This window comes from Schistocerca americana, chromosome 7, assembly GCF_021461395.2.
Source record: "Schistocerca americana isolate TAMUIC-IGC-003095 chromosome 7, iqSchAmer2.1, whole genome shotgun sequence".
Classification (NCBI taxonomy): domain Eukaryota; kingdom Metazoa; phylum Arthropoda; class Insecta; order Orthoptera; family Acrididae; genus Schistocerca; species Schistocerca americana.
Window position 1 is genome coordinate 563,663,057 of NC_060125.1, and position 10,452 is coordinate 563,673,508.

The following is a 10,452-nucleotide window of genomic DNA, read 5'->3' on the forward strand; positions in this document are numbered from 1 at the left end:
TGCAGTATATATCATCACCTTAAAAATACAAACATTACCTGTTCGTGCATCGAAACTATGGTCTAAAAGAAACATATAAACAATATAAATAAAACTGAGTAATGAAAAAATATGAAAGAAACAGGAAATGGAAAAATATATTTACAGTAACTATTACTCACTGCTTCGCTCGCAGATTAGTAATCTTGTTATGATGAGTGATGATGAGTAAGTTAGCTAGTAATTTTACGATGTGTCTGTGTATATAATGATGTAGAGACGTATGTACAAAAATGTATGCATTGCCGGTATGTAGGTACATAATGAATGTGTTTTTATTGTTTTGACAAACGTCGAATCTGAAAGCATGCATCACTTTTTCTGATATTAAAAAAATGCCTCGATTCATTACATTCGTGCAGAAGTATGATTTGTAGGGGTTTCTCTGGCTCACATAGAACTGGATGTGAGATTTTGGTACCAGAGTACCAAATGTCAACCGTTTCTCCTTTCCATTTCAATGCATTACGGTGCCTACATATTTCATCCATCCCCCAGTGGCGACTAATTTATGATTAACATAGTCAGTTAACAGACCATAATCAAATGCAGTCTCACGAAAAACCTCTCACATTCCTCACGAAAAGGCACGACTCTCTGTTTGTCGTACAACCCTTAAATGGCGCCGTCGTTGTCAGTCTTCAAGCGTCTCGGACGTTATAAGAGAGACGTGACGCCTCAGCGTCTAAAATGCGTCAGGCTTGTGGTTGTTCTAATGTCTTTGTAGCTCTGAAGGCCTCCTGAAGTTCAGTTCCCAAGTTACGGTGGACATGACACTGGTTTGAGGTTTGTTGGAATCGAGTAAATTTCGTAGCTTGAGCTCTCTTAGATCAATGCACTAAATCAGATTTAGGTTTGCAAGAGCTATAGTAACAGTTTTAAATACGGTTCTCGGTCTTACCGACCGATTATATGGTTGTATATCCATCAAAACTGTTTCGCTATGCGAGCTGGTGTAAGAAAATACTATCACAAACCATGCCCGCGATAGCTTTGGATTTGAGGTATCACGGAATGGATCAAATGGCTCTGAGCACTATGGGACTTAAAATCTGAGGTCATCAGTCCCCTAGAACTTTGAACTCCTTAATCCCAACTAACCTAAGGACATCACACACATCCATCCCCGAGGCAGGATTCGAACCTGCGACCGTAGCGGTCTCGCGGTTCCAGACTGACGCACCTAGAACCTCTCAGCCACACCGACCGGCCATCACAGGATATTAAGAGTCGTCACGCAAGAGTCGTCTGCATGCCACTCACGTATACCGTATTTAAAAATATCAACGATTCTCAGAAAGATGCAACTTTCTAAAGTATCCTATGGTCGTCTTGAGGGTTCAAAGTGTCATCACACCAAATACCATCGGGATTGGCTCGGCGGTGGAGTCGTGAAAACGTAACAGAGTGAATTAGTTTCGCAGTTAATAATACTGGTATCAGTATGGGAGCATTGATTAAATACGTAGAGGGTAGTACAAAAATTGTATTCATTAAGTTGAATCGTATTATGTAGAACGTATCAAGAAATAAGAGTTTTTCACAAATATGATAAATTTTAAAAGTCAAAGAATAATTCCATATTTCGCGTCATCTTCTTCACATCCGTAAATATGTTGTACTGCACACTTTATAAAGTATATTACGCCGCTCCTCAGCGTTCAAGATACCTCCATACCAAATTTTATTAAAATTCGTTCAGCAGTTTAGCGTAACAGACAGAGTTACTTGTGCATTTAGAATATTAATGTGAATAGGCTCTCTGAGTTACATCGCAACATTTTGACATTCTCGGCAACTTGGCGAGCTAATCATTCTCACATGAGTAATTTTGAAACGTCTCTCGACTATTCCTCTAATTACTGTCGAAATCGGTGGGTAGCTAGGTCTTGCCTCTACTTACAAGAGAGGTTAGGCAGGTCACCGTGCATGCACGAAAGTAGTAGGTGAGGGATTGGTTTTCATAATGTTCCTACTCAAGACAATTTCAGCCGTGCAATGTGCAGTGGCTGTCAGATACACGCGTAGACGAAGATTAGAGAAATGAGATTCTGCGGTATAATAAAGCACCTCCGGACGTTTCAAGCTTCCAGACAGGATCGTCACAGAGGAGAGGCGGGGTTTTCGCCGGGTTTTCAGAGGGAGAACGGGGGCTGACGGGACAGTGTCCGGGAGATGAATGCGCGCCGCGTAATGAAGTGCCAGCCGGGTTATTGATACGGCGTCGCCTCCTCCGCGGCGCCCATGAATAAATTTGCCAGCCCGCACCTCGCAGACTGTCTGCCGGCCGTTGATCGCTCGCGCCACCCGATACATATTCAGAGGCGGCGGCAGCACCGAACTCCGCTGGGAGCGGCGAGTCAAGTTTTTCAATACATCCCACCGGAAGACTTTATGGACGGGAGACGGGATGGGGTCCGTTATATAGCGAACTCGTGTGACCTTCTGGTGGCGGGAGTAACTCGCCCCACTGCAGACTGAATCTGCGACGTCCCCGTATTGGGAAAACCCACTTTTGCTGAGAAATAAAAGTTCCGAATACTTATTAGCTGACCTACAAAGTGTGTGAAGATTGTTGGTCACACGGCGCCTGCGTCGCCGAGAGAGCGTTATTTGACTGACAAAGGTACGGGAGGCGAGGGTGTAGGTTCATTTTGCATGGCATCAAAGGTCTACAGTGTGTCCTATAGGTCACTGTACCCATCTCGACTTTTTATGCATATTTGAATATGAAAGCATTTACACCGACCATTCAGTATGACTTAGCTGAAACGAGAAGCAGACAACATTCACAATGCAGAATGCTCAACAATTGATGACGCATTAAAAAGAGATTTGAAAATGAAAGGATTTAGACAGATCATCCTGGATGAAGTATCTGACGACATGGAGCATCGAGTTTCAATTAGGCGTCCTTTGTTGGATGTTTCCAAATGGCACTTATCGCTCAAGAGATGGCTCTGAGCACCACGGGTTTAACGTCTGAGGTCATCAGTCCCCTAGAACTTAGAACTACTTAAACGTAACTAACCTAAGGACATCATAGACATCCATGCCCGAGGCAGTATTCGAACCTGCGACCGTAGCGGTGATGCGGTTCCACAATGTAGCGCCTAGAACCGCTCGGCCACTCCGGCCGGCTTCGCTCAACAGAGTTATTTCCGCTGATGAGAAGGTGATATATCATTCTGCCCACAGGAAGGATTTGTGTTTCTTGTTTAAGTGATCATTACCTGCAAAAGTTTGACTCGAACGTCATGTTATGATATCGACAGGGATATCCTCACCATATAATCTCAGACGAAATTTATTTGAAGACTTAGTGATTGGAAATTATTTAGATATATTGCGAACGCGATTAATACTTCAGCTCGAAAACAATAGAATCGTGGATCATCTGTAATTACAATAGCACGGGGCTTCAGCACACTTTGCTACTTGGGTCAAGTTCCTGATAAAGAATCTCGATGCCGCTGGATAGCGTGTGGTTCAGAAACATCTCCACCCCCAACCAATTGGCCGCCACAGAGCCTGAAGCTGACAACGGCAGACAATTAATTCATTAAGGGGAATAATTGAGTTCCATGTGGACCTACATCGGTAAAAGACTAATGAAGAACAGCGCAAAAGTGTTGAGAAAACCTTTCATAGTATACCCTGTGACATGTTCCACAATACGACCAGGAGGAGGTAGCGACCAGAGATCGAAAATGAGAACTGTATACTCGCTTTAAACTCACCAGGGGTCCCCTGACGTCGTATCGAACTCGCCGTCTCCGTGAGCTCGGAGACTCGACTATACGCCGTCTCTACCGTTGTCCAATTAACTGAAACCTCGCCTCTTGAGTCTGTTGTCGGGTACAAGTGGACTAAGCAGGGGTAGAAAGGAGAGCGACATTGCTAAAATATATATAATACATATGTTGGTAGCTGGTTGTCTAAATTTAACGAAATATTTGTCACCGCCAGCTAACACAGCCCTATGAAACTTGGACCATACATAGAAAAAACAACTACAGTATAGCACAGTACAATGCAATACAGAAAGTAACTGAATGAAGTACGCAATGTGAGGAACAGAAATTATACATTTGTTGAAAGACAGTGACTACACTGAACTTACTATGATTTATGACGGTCCGTTCCGCATTACAAAAGGAGACACGCAGTACTTAATTGGGGTGCTCAGAGCCATTTGAACCATTTTTCTATCGTCACGAATTAGTAAAATACTACTCACTTAGATTTTGATTGGGTTTGTGTTTAATTGGTATGCTGTGTCATACTCAAGAGGTAACCTTTCTTATACTAGTTATTTTTTTCTAGTGACGAAACAAACGCTATGTAGGCTCACAGGACACTTGTTCCAACTTTCATCTGAGCTTCTGTATGTCGATAAAATTGGTTCTGAACTGGGAATGCAACTCAGACCGCCCTTAACGCAGAATTTGATCCCTTCGTGACGATACATTTCGGCTGCAATTTGTTGTTTGTTTAAAACTGCAGATTCATCAATATCTCCACATATTGCGCGTGAATGGGTTCGAATCCTGGCCCGGCACTAAAGATTTCATTATGTATTCTCAAGCTCTAGCATGAGCACACCTATCTGCTGGTGGATAATCATTTTGATTTTTAATGTATTTTCATTCGTTGTCAACACTTTCGATATGTGACGTTTTTTACTCCCAGTGAGACACAGAACTATTTGCGAGATCACTGGAAGTCCAAGATGTTATTCCGAACTGCTGGTGGAGAAAAATTCGGTAGCTGACGTCTCTTTGTATGGGGCTCTATTCCCAGTCAGGACTGAACTCTTTGTCATATTATTTCTAGTTCAAACATGCTGACATGTCGCTACTGGTGCAACAAACCCATATTTAACGTTCGTTTTCTCTAGAATATAACAGCGATAGGTGCCGGGTTGGAGTCCTGGGAAGGAAAAACTTAATGTTTCGTCTCGTCATTTTAGTTAAAACATCTAGCTACTGCCGAAAAAATCCTATATGTCACAGTTGATTGCGCTTCTATATGAATCCTATTAGGTTCTGGGTTCGAATCCCTGTCCAACGCAAAGCTTTACCTCACGGCATTTCAAGTAAGTTAGTTGTGAAGAAGCAATATTTAACATCTCTCGTACTTCGTCAACAGGGACAGTAGATGCTGGGTAGGAATTCGCGTCAGTTAAAAATGTTTGTGTTATGTAATTTAAAGTTGATATTTGCTAACTTATACTGTCGAAAATCGAGGTATATCGCTCTCTGTATGCCTAATCAGGAATGACTGTTAGTTTCCATCAGTCACGGAATCTTTGCTTTGTCTGCTTGATCAGGGTTTGAATTCATATGCAGAACGAGACGGTTCGTCGTGTCATTTGAATTTCATACATATTCTCAACTAGCTGCTCGTGAATAACTGAAATTTTTTATGTCGTTTTGTGTTAAATAATACGTTAGGTATGTTACTTTGAAGAGGAAACCATGAATATGACGAACGTACTACGTGCATTACCTATCTGACGTAATAATGTGAGTGGTAACATTTCAGGTATGTAATTTTTTGTAATAAATGTGAGCTTACAAGCCTTAAGGACAGTCTTATCTGCGATAAGGTGTTCCCTGATATTTGTAGTATCGTGGTATTACTTTACATCTTGAGTTATTGCGATACAGAGCAGTGTTTTCTAGTGGTGACTTTTTGGAACCATTTTCAATAACCAAACGACTGTACTAAGGAGCGATTAGAGGACCTGCTAGACAGCTGCGGTATGTGGGTTGCATGAGAATCAGGCGAAATGCAATTCAGGTCGTTGGAATACGTTTGAGCACGACTGTACCTCATGTATCTGTGTGTAGGTTCATGGTGATTACGTGGTTGGTGTTCAAGCTTCGTAAGACGAATATGGATGAGACGTAGGTTCGACTCCCGCTCAATCCTTCATTTTTGTGGTACAAATGTAAATTGTGTGATATTCAAAAAATTTGCACCTCACTATTGGTCGTCGCTACTTTAGCAACGTCTCACCGCTACGCAGGTTAACTGCCATATGGGGCCTGCCTCTGTGTCCGCAGCTCGAAGCGTCGAGGTGCAAAGTAGGCCCGGGTGCCTTAACAGATTGCATGTATACGGGACTTCGCAAATAATGACAGGCACTCATTTTCAGGAAAAATCCATTAGTTTCTACGTTTTCTTGTCGATGATCATAAATATGTCCGTTCTGATAATTACATTTAATAAAAAATAGTAAGTAGTCAAGTAACATGAAATTCACTTAAACTTTAGGCAAATACACGTGCCTTTTTAATTATGTTACCTCTCAAATGTCATATAAATTAAAAACTACCACCAGTGTTTGAAAAAATATCTATATTAGAAACAAAGATTGAGCGGGAGCGAAGCTGTCCCTATATACACGTTTGACTTACGAAGCTCGAACGCTAGCCACTTGACCACCATGGACTCTGATATCCAACCCCTACGCACAGATGGATCAGTTACATAATAGACGCGTAAAACTTCTCTCGCGATTCTCTCGGAAATGCCAAAGTATTGCACCTTAGTACTTGGACATTATGTTGTTTAAATGGTCTACTAAAGGTGTACAAAGTCTGAAGTAAACCTGTGACCACCACGTCGTGGCCACCCTTTGTGAGTCCCGTACACAACGAATAGAAGATTGGGAAAGGAATTATAAAACACCTTGTACAGAGAGCAACAACAGTCCTACCACGCTTTCCTGGTTTCGTGATTGGTTGTGACATGCGTGAAGGAGACGCACCAAACATCATTAACAGTTATAGCCCTTCTTTCGCTGTGTGAACTATAATAAGTCTCTTCCGTGGATCACGTGAAACGCTTTGTTCTGCCGAGTGGACACGCTGCCGCGCCGCTACCGTTAGGAAATATCCGTCCTGTGCCCTCGAGATACCATCTCAGTAATGCATTTTGGATGGTTGGATCGCGTTGGGACCGCGAGCGCCGACCGCGCGCCCATACACACGACTTCCGATACGAGGAAGGAAGTGCCCTTAAAGTTTCATCGCGCGGAGTGCCTGGCTGCGTGACAACCGTCCTGCCATCGTGCGCTCGTAAAGGCGTCCATTAGGCAGGCAGTATATTGGAAACGCGGCTTTATGTGGCGGAAAAGGCGCGCATCTGCGCATGCGTGCGGTGTCTGGCGCGGCCTTACGGCCCCATATGTCGCGCCCGGCCCCTGAAAATCGGTTCCTCCCAGCCTCAGGGCGCGCTGCTAACTGCCTCTGGCGGCGGGGTCGCGTCGGAATGCGGCAAGTGTGGAAAAGAAGCAGAATTATTACGGGCACGTGCAAACTGCGACAAATTCTGCTACTGTGCGCTCTGCTCTTCCAGACATTGTTATCAGGATGAGGATAGGGGCAGATGCGGATTTCTGTTTTATCAATTTTCATTCCATTCTCCAGATACGAAAGGAGGGTCTCCCTACGCTTATCGTCACGTTTGTGTAATCGTATGCTACAATAACGTCTTGTACAGGGTGTTTGGAAATTCCCGTCACACCGGCCGTAGTGACCGAGTGGTTGTAGGCGCTACAGTCTACAACCTCGCGACCGCTACGGTCGCAGATTCGAATCCTGCCTCGGGCATGGTTGTGTGTGATGTCCTTAGGTTAGTTAGGTTTAAGTAGTTCTTAAGAACATTTCAATATACGTTGGTAAGGCGACCACATCCATAAGTAACTGATTAGGCGTGATCCAGTAGATCACTTGTTATATATTGCCTGTTGTAGATTGGCAAGACAGCCAATCCACTATGACAGGATGCCGAAAGGCACGCGTTTAAGCTCACGCAGGCTGGCGTGAGGTCTGGAACAGGACAAGGAAGTTATAGTAGCAAAGAACGTACGTAGCTGCCGGAATACTTAACTTTAATCCGTAATTGGTGAACATCGCTCTTGACGGTACATGTTTTACAGCATCAATAGTAACTGCTAATGGCACCTTGCTAGGTCGTAGCAAATGACGTAGCTGAAGGCTATGCTAACTATCGTCTCGACAAATGAGAGCGTAATTTGTCAGTGAACCATCGCTAGCAAAGTCGGCTGTACAACTGGGGCGAGTGCTAGGAAGTGTCTCTAGACCTGCCGTGTGGCGGCGCTCGGTCTGCAACGTATACTAACGGACCGCGGCCGATTTAAAGGCTACCACCTAGCAAGTGTGGTGTCTGGCGGTGACACCACATTGCCAGTCATTAACAGGCAAAGAAATTATTCTTGTGCTCGTTGAGGAGTTCTCTTCAGCGATGTGCGGTACGGCCTCTACCAGTTCGGGTGTGCGGCGCCACCTTGGAGCACCACAGACGCGCCTGCTGACGGTGAAGGAGGTACCCTTTCTCGAGGCCGTTGCATAACTGTAGCGAAAAGCCTATGCGATGGAGTCGAATATTGTGGAAAAAAAGGTGTTTTTTTTCGCATTCGAGGCAGGTTTTTAGTTTTTTAATGTAAGTGCTTAGACCTGGGAATTTGTCTTGCGTTTTGCCCATATATCTTTCATTCTCTTCCAGTGGATTCCCTTTCTCTCTTCAGACATTGTGTTCTACTTTCGTCTCTATCGTTGCTCAGCTTGCCATTTGTGAATTTAGAATCCAAAGATTTCGCGGGTCTGAACATCTTCTGGTGTAATTGCTACCAAATTAACGTCAATTTTGATCTTGTGAATCCCATCATCGTGTCCGTTTTGCCTCTACTAGTGAAGTCAAAGAATTCGACTATTTGTTTTGTAAGTCTGTCTGGTTTAGTTCTTTTAATGTGTTCGTAGAATTCTAATCTGCGTTTCCTAATGTTACTATGGATATTTGTTAATTTTGTGTTAAATGTTAACAACTCCCTCTCGCGTTATTCTGCTGAAAGACAACATTACGCAGACCTCGAAGAGAGGGCAAACTCATCTGTGTTTTGGCAAAAATAAGCGAAATGCAGGATGGCAACAAGAGACGCGTAAGTGTTGCTCGGAACTGATGACACCTCTTCGAAGCAACGTAAAGATATAAAAGTCAGACGAAAGTAAGTCATACTTTCTGTCGCTGTTTCTGCGGAAAGCCATAACACAGTGCAGTTTCGCTGTTGAACGGTTGGGCTTGAGACTCTTTCTACACCCACTGAGCAGCCAAATATGAAAGAAATTCAGAGAAAATAGCGTATCAGTTTTTTGTTCCTAACGCTGCGCAAAGTAAAGCACAGAACGTTCTCTTTTCAAGTATCGTACAATTCATCAAAGATACTGATAAACTATTACCATCTTGAGGAATAGTCAGCTGGGCGTGAAACACATGTATTGTCACAACGAGAATTACTATACTTCAGCTAATGAGCAACATAGTTTTATTTGAAAAAAGAAAAGGCTGATGTCTGTATCTTTATGAGTAAGACAGTTAAGCATATTTCTTATTATTTTGTGAGCCACCTGTGCTTCTCGTCCCAAACAAGCCAACACACACACACACACACACACACATACACACACACACACGCACGCACGCACACACACACACACACACACACACACACACACACACACACACACACAAAAGAGCGAGCCCTCGCTTGCGTCAGTGCATGCACTTGCGAACACACACAAACATTATAGTAGACATGTTCAGTACTTCACTCTGAACGGGGGTATGAATTGGTTCATAGTGCTTAGATCGTTGAAGTACCGCCTTCTACCGTCAGGCGTTCGGCGGAATGTTTATGACCAGTGTTTCTGGATTTGGTCGTGATTACATATAACAACGAGACCGTTTGTGTCATGATTTTAGCATAGCTCCGCAACCAGAAGATATTCTGCGAACGAAACCTCTCGCAACACAATAAACGTGTAACAGTACACCTGACATGTTTTTCATTAATCATTATCTTAATGATTAAGATTATGACATCGAAAACAAATCTGTAATCATTTCTATGTAAATGTCCGAAAGCATTGCAAGTTAGCCAAATTATAAAGTACTCTCCTATTTGAGAGCTATTACTTGCCAAATAGCCGGCCGGAGTGGCAGAGCGGTTCTAGGCGCTACAGTCTTGAACCTCGAGATCGCTACGGCGTCAGGTTCGAATCCTGCCTCGAGCATGGATGTGTGTGATGTCTTTAGGTTAGTTAGGTTTAAGTACTTCTAAGTTCTAGGGGACTGGTGCCCTCAGAAGTTAAGTCCCATAGTGCTCAGAGCCATTTGAACCATTATTGAACTTGCCAAATACTCATTACGATGTTTTGAACTAATTCTAAAATGTGGTGGATTTTATGAATAAAAGTTTCATTTTCACTATATTGTAGTGCACACAGGTGGATTCCGTAGAAATATTGGAACACGACTTATCTTAGAAGCTAGATTAAGAAATGGCAAAACCTACGTCTTTAGCATTTGTAGACTTAGAGAAAG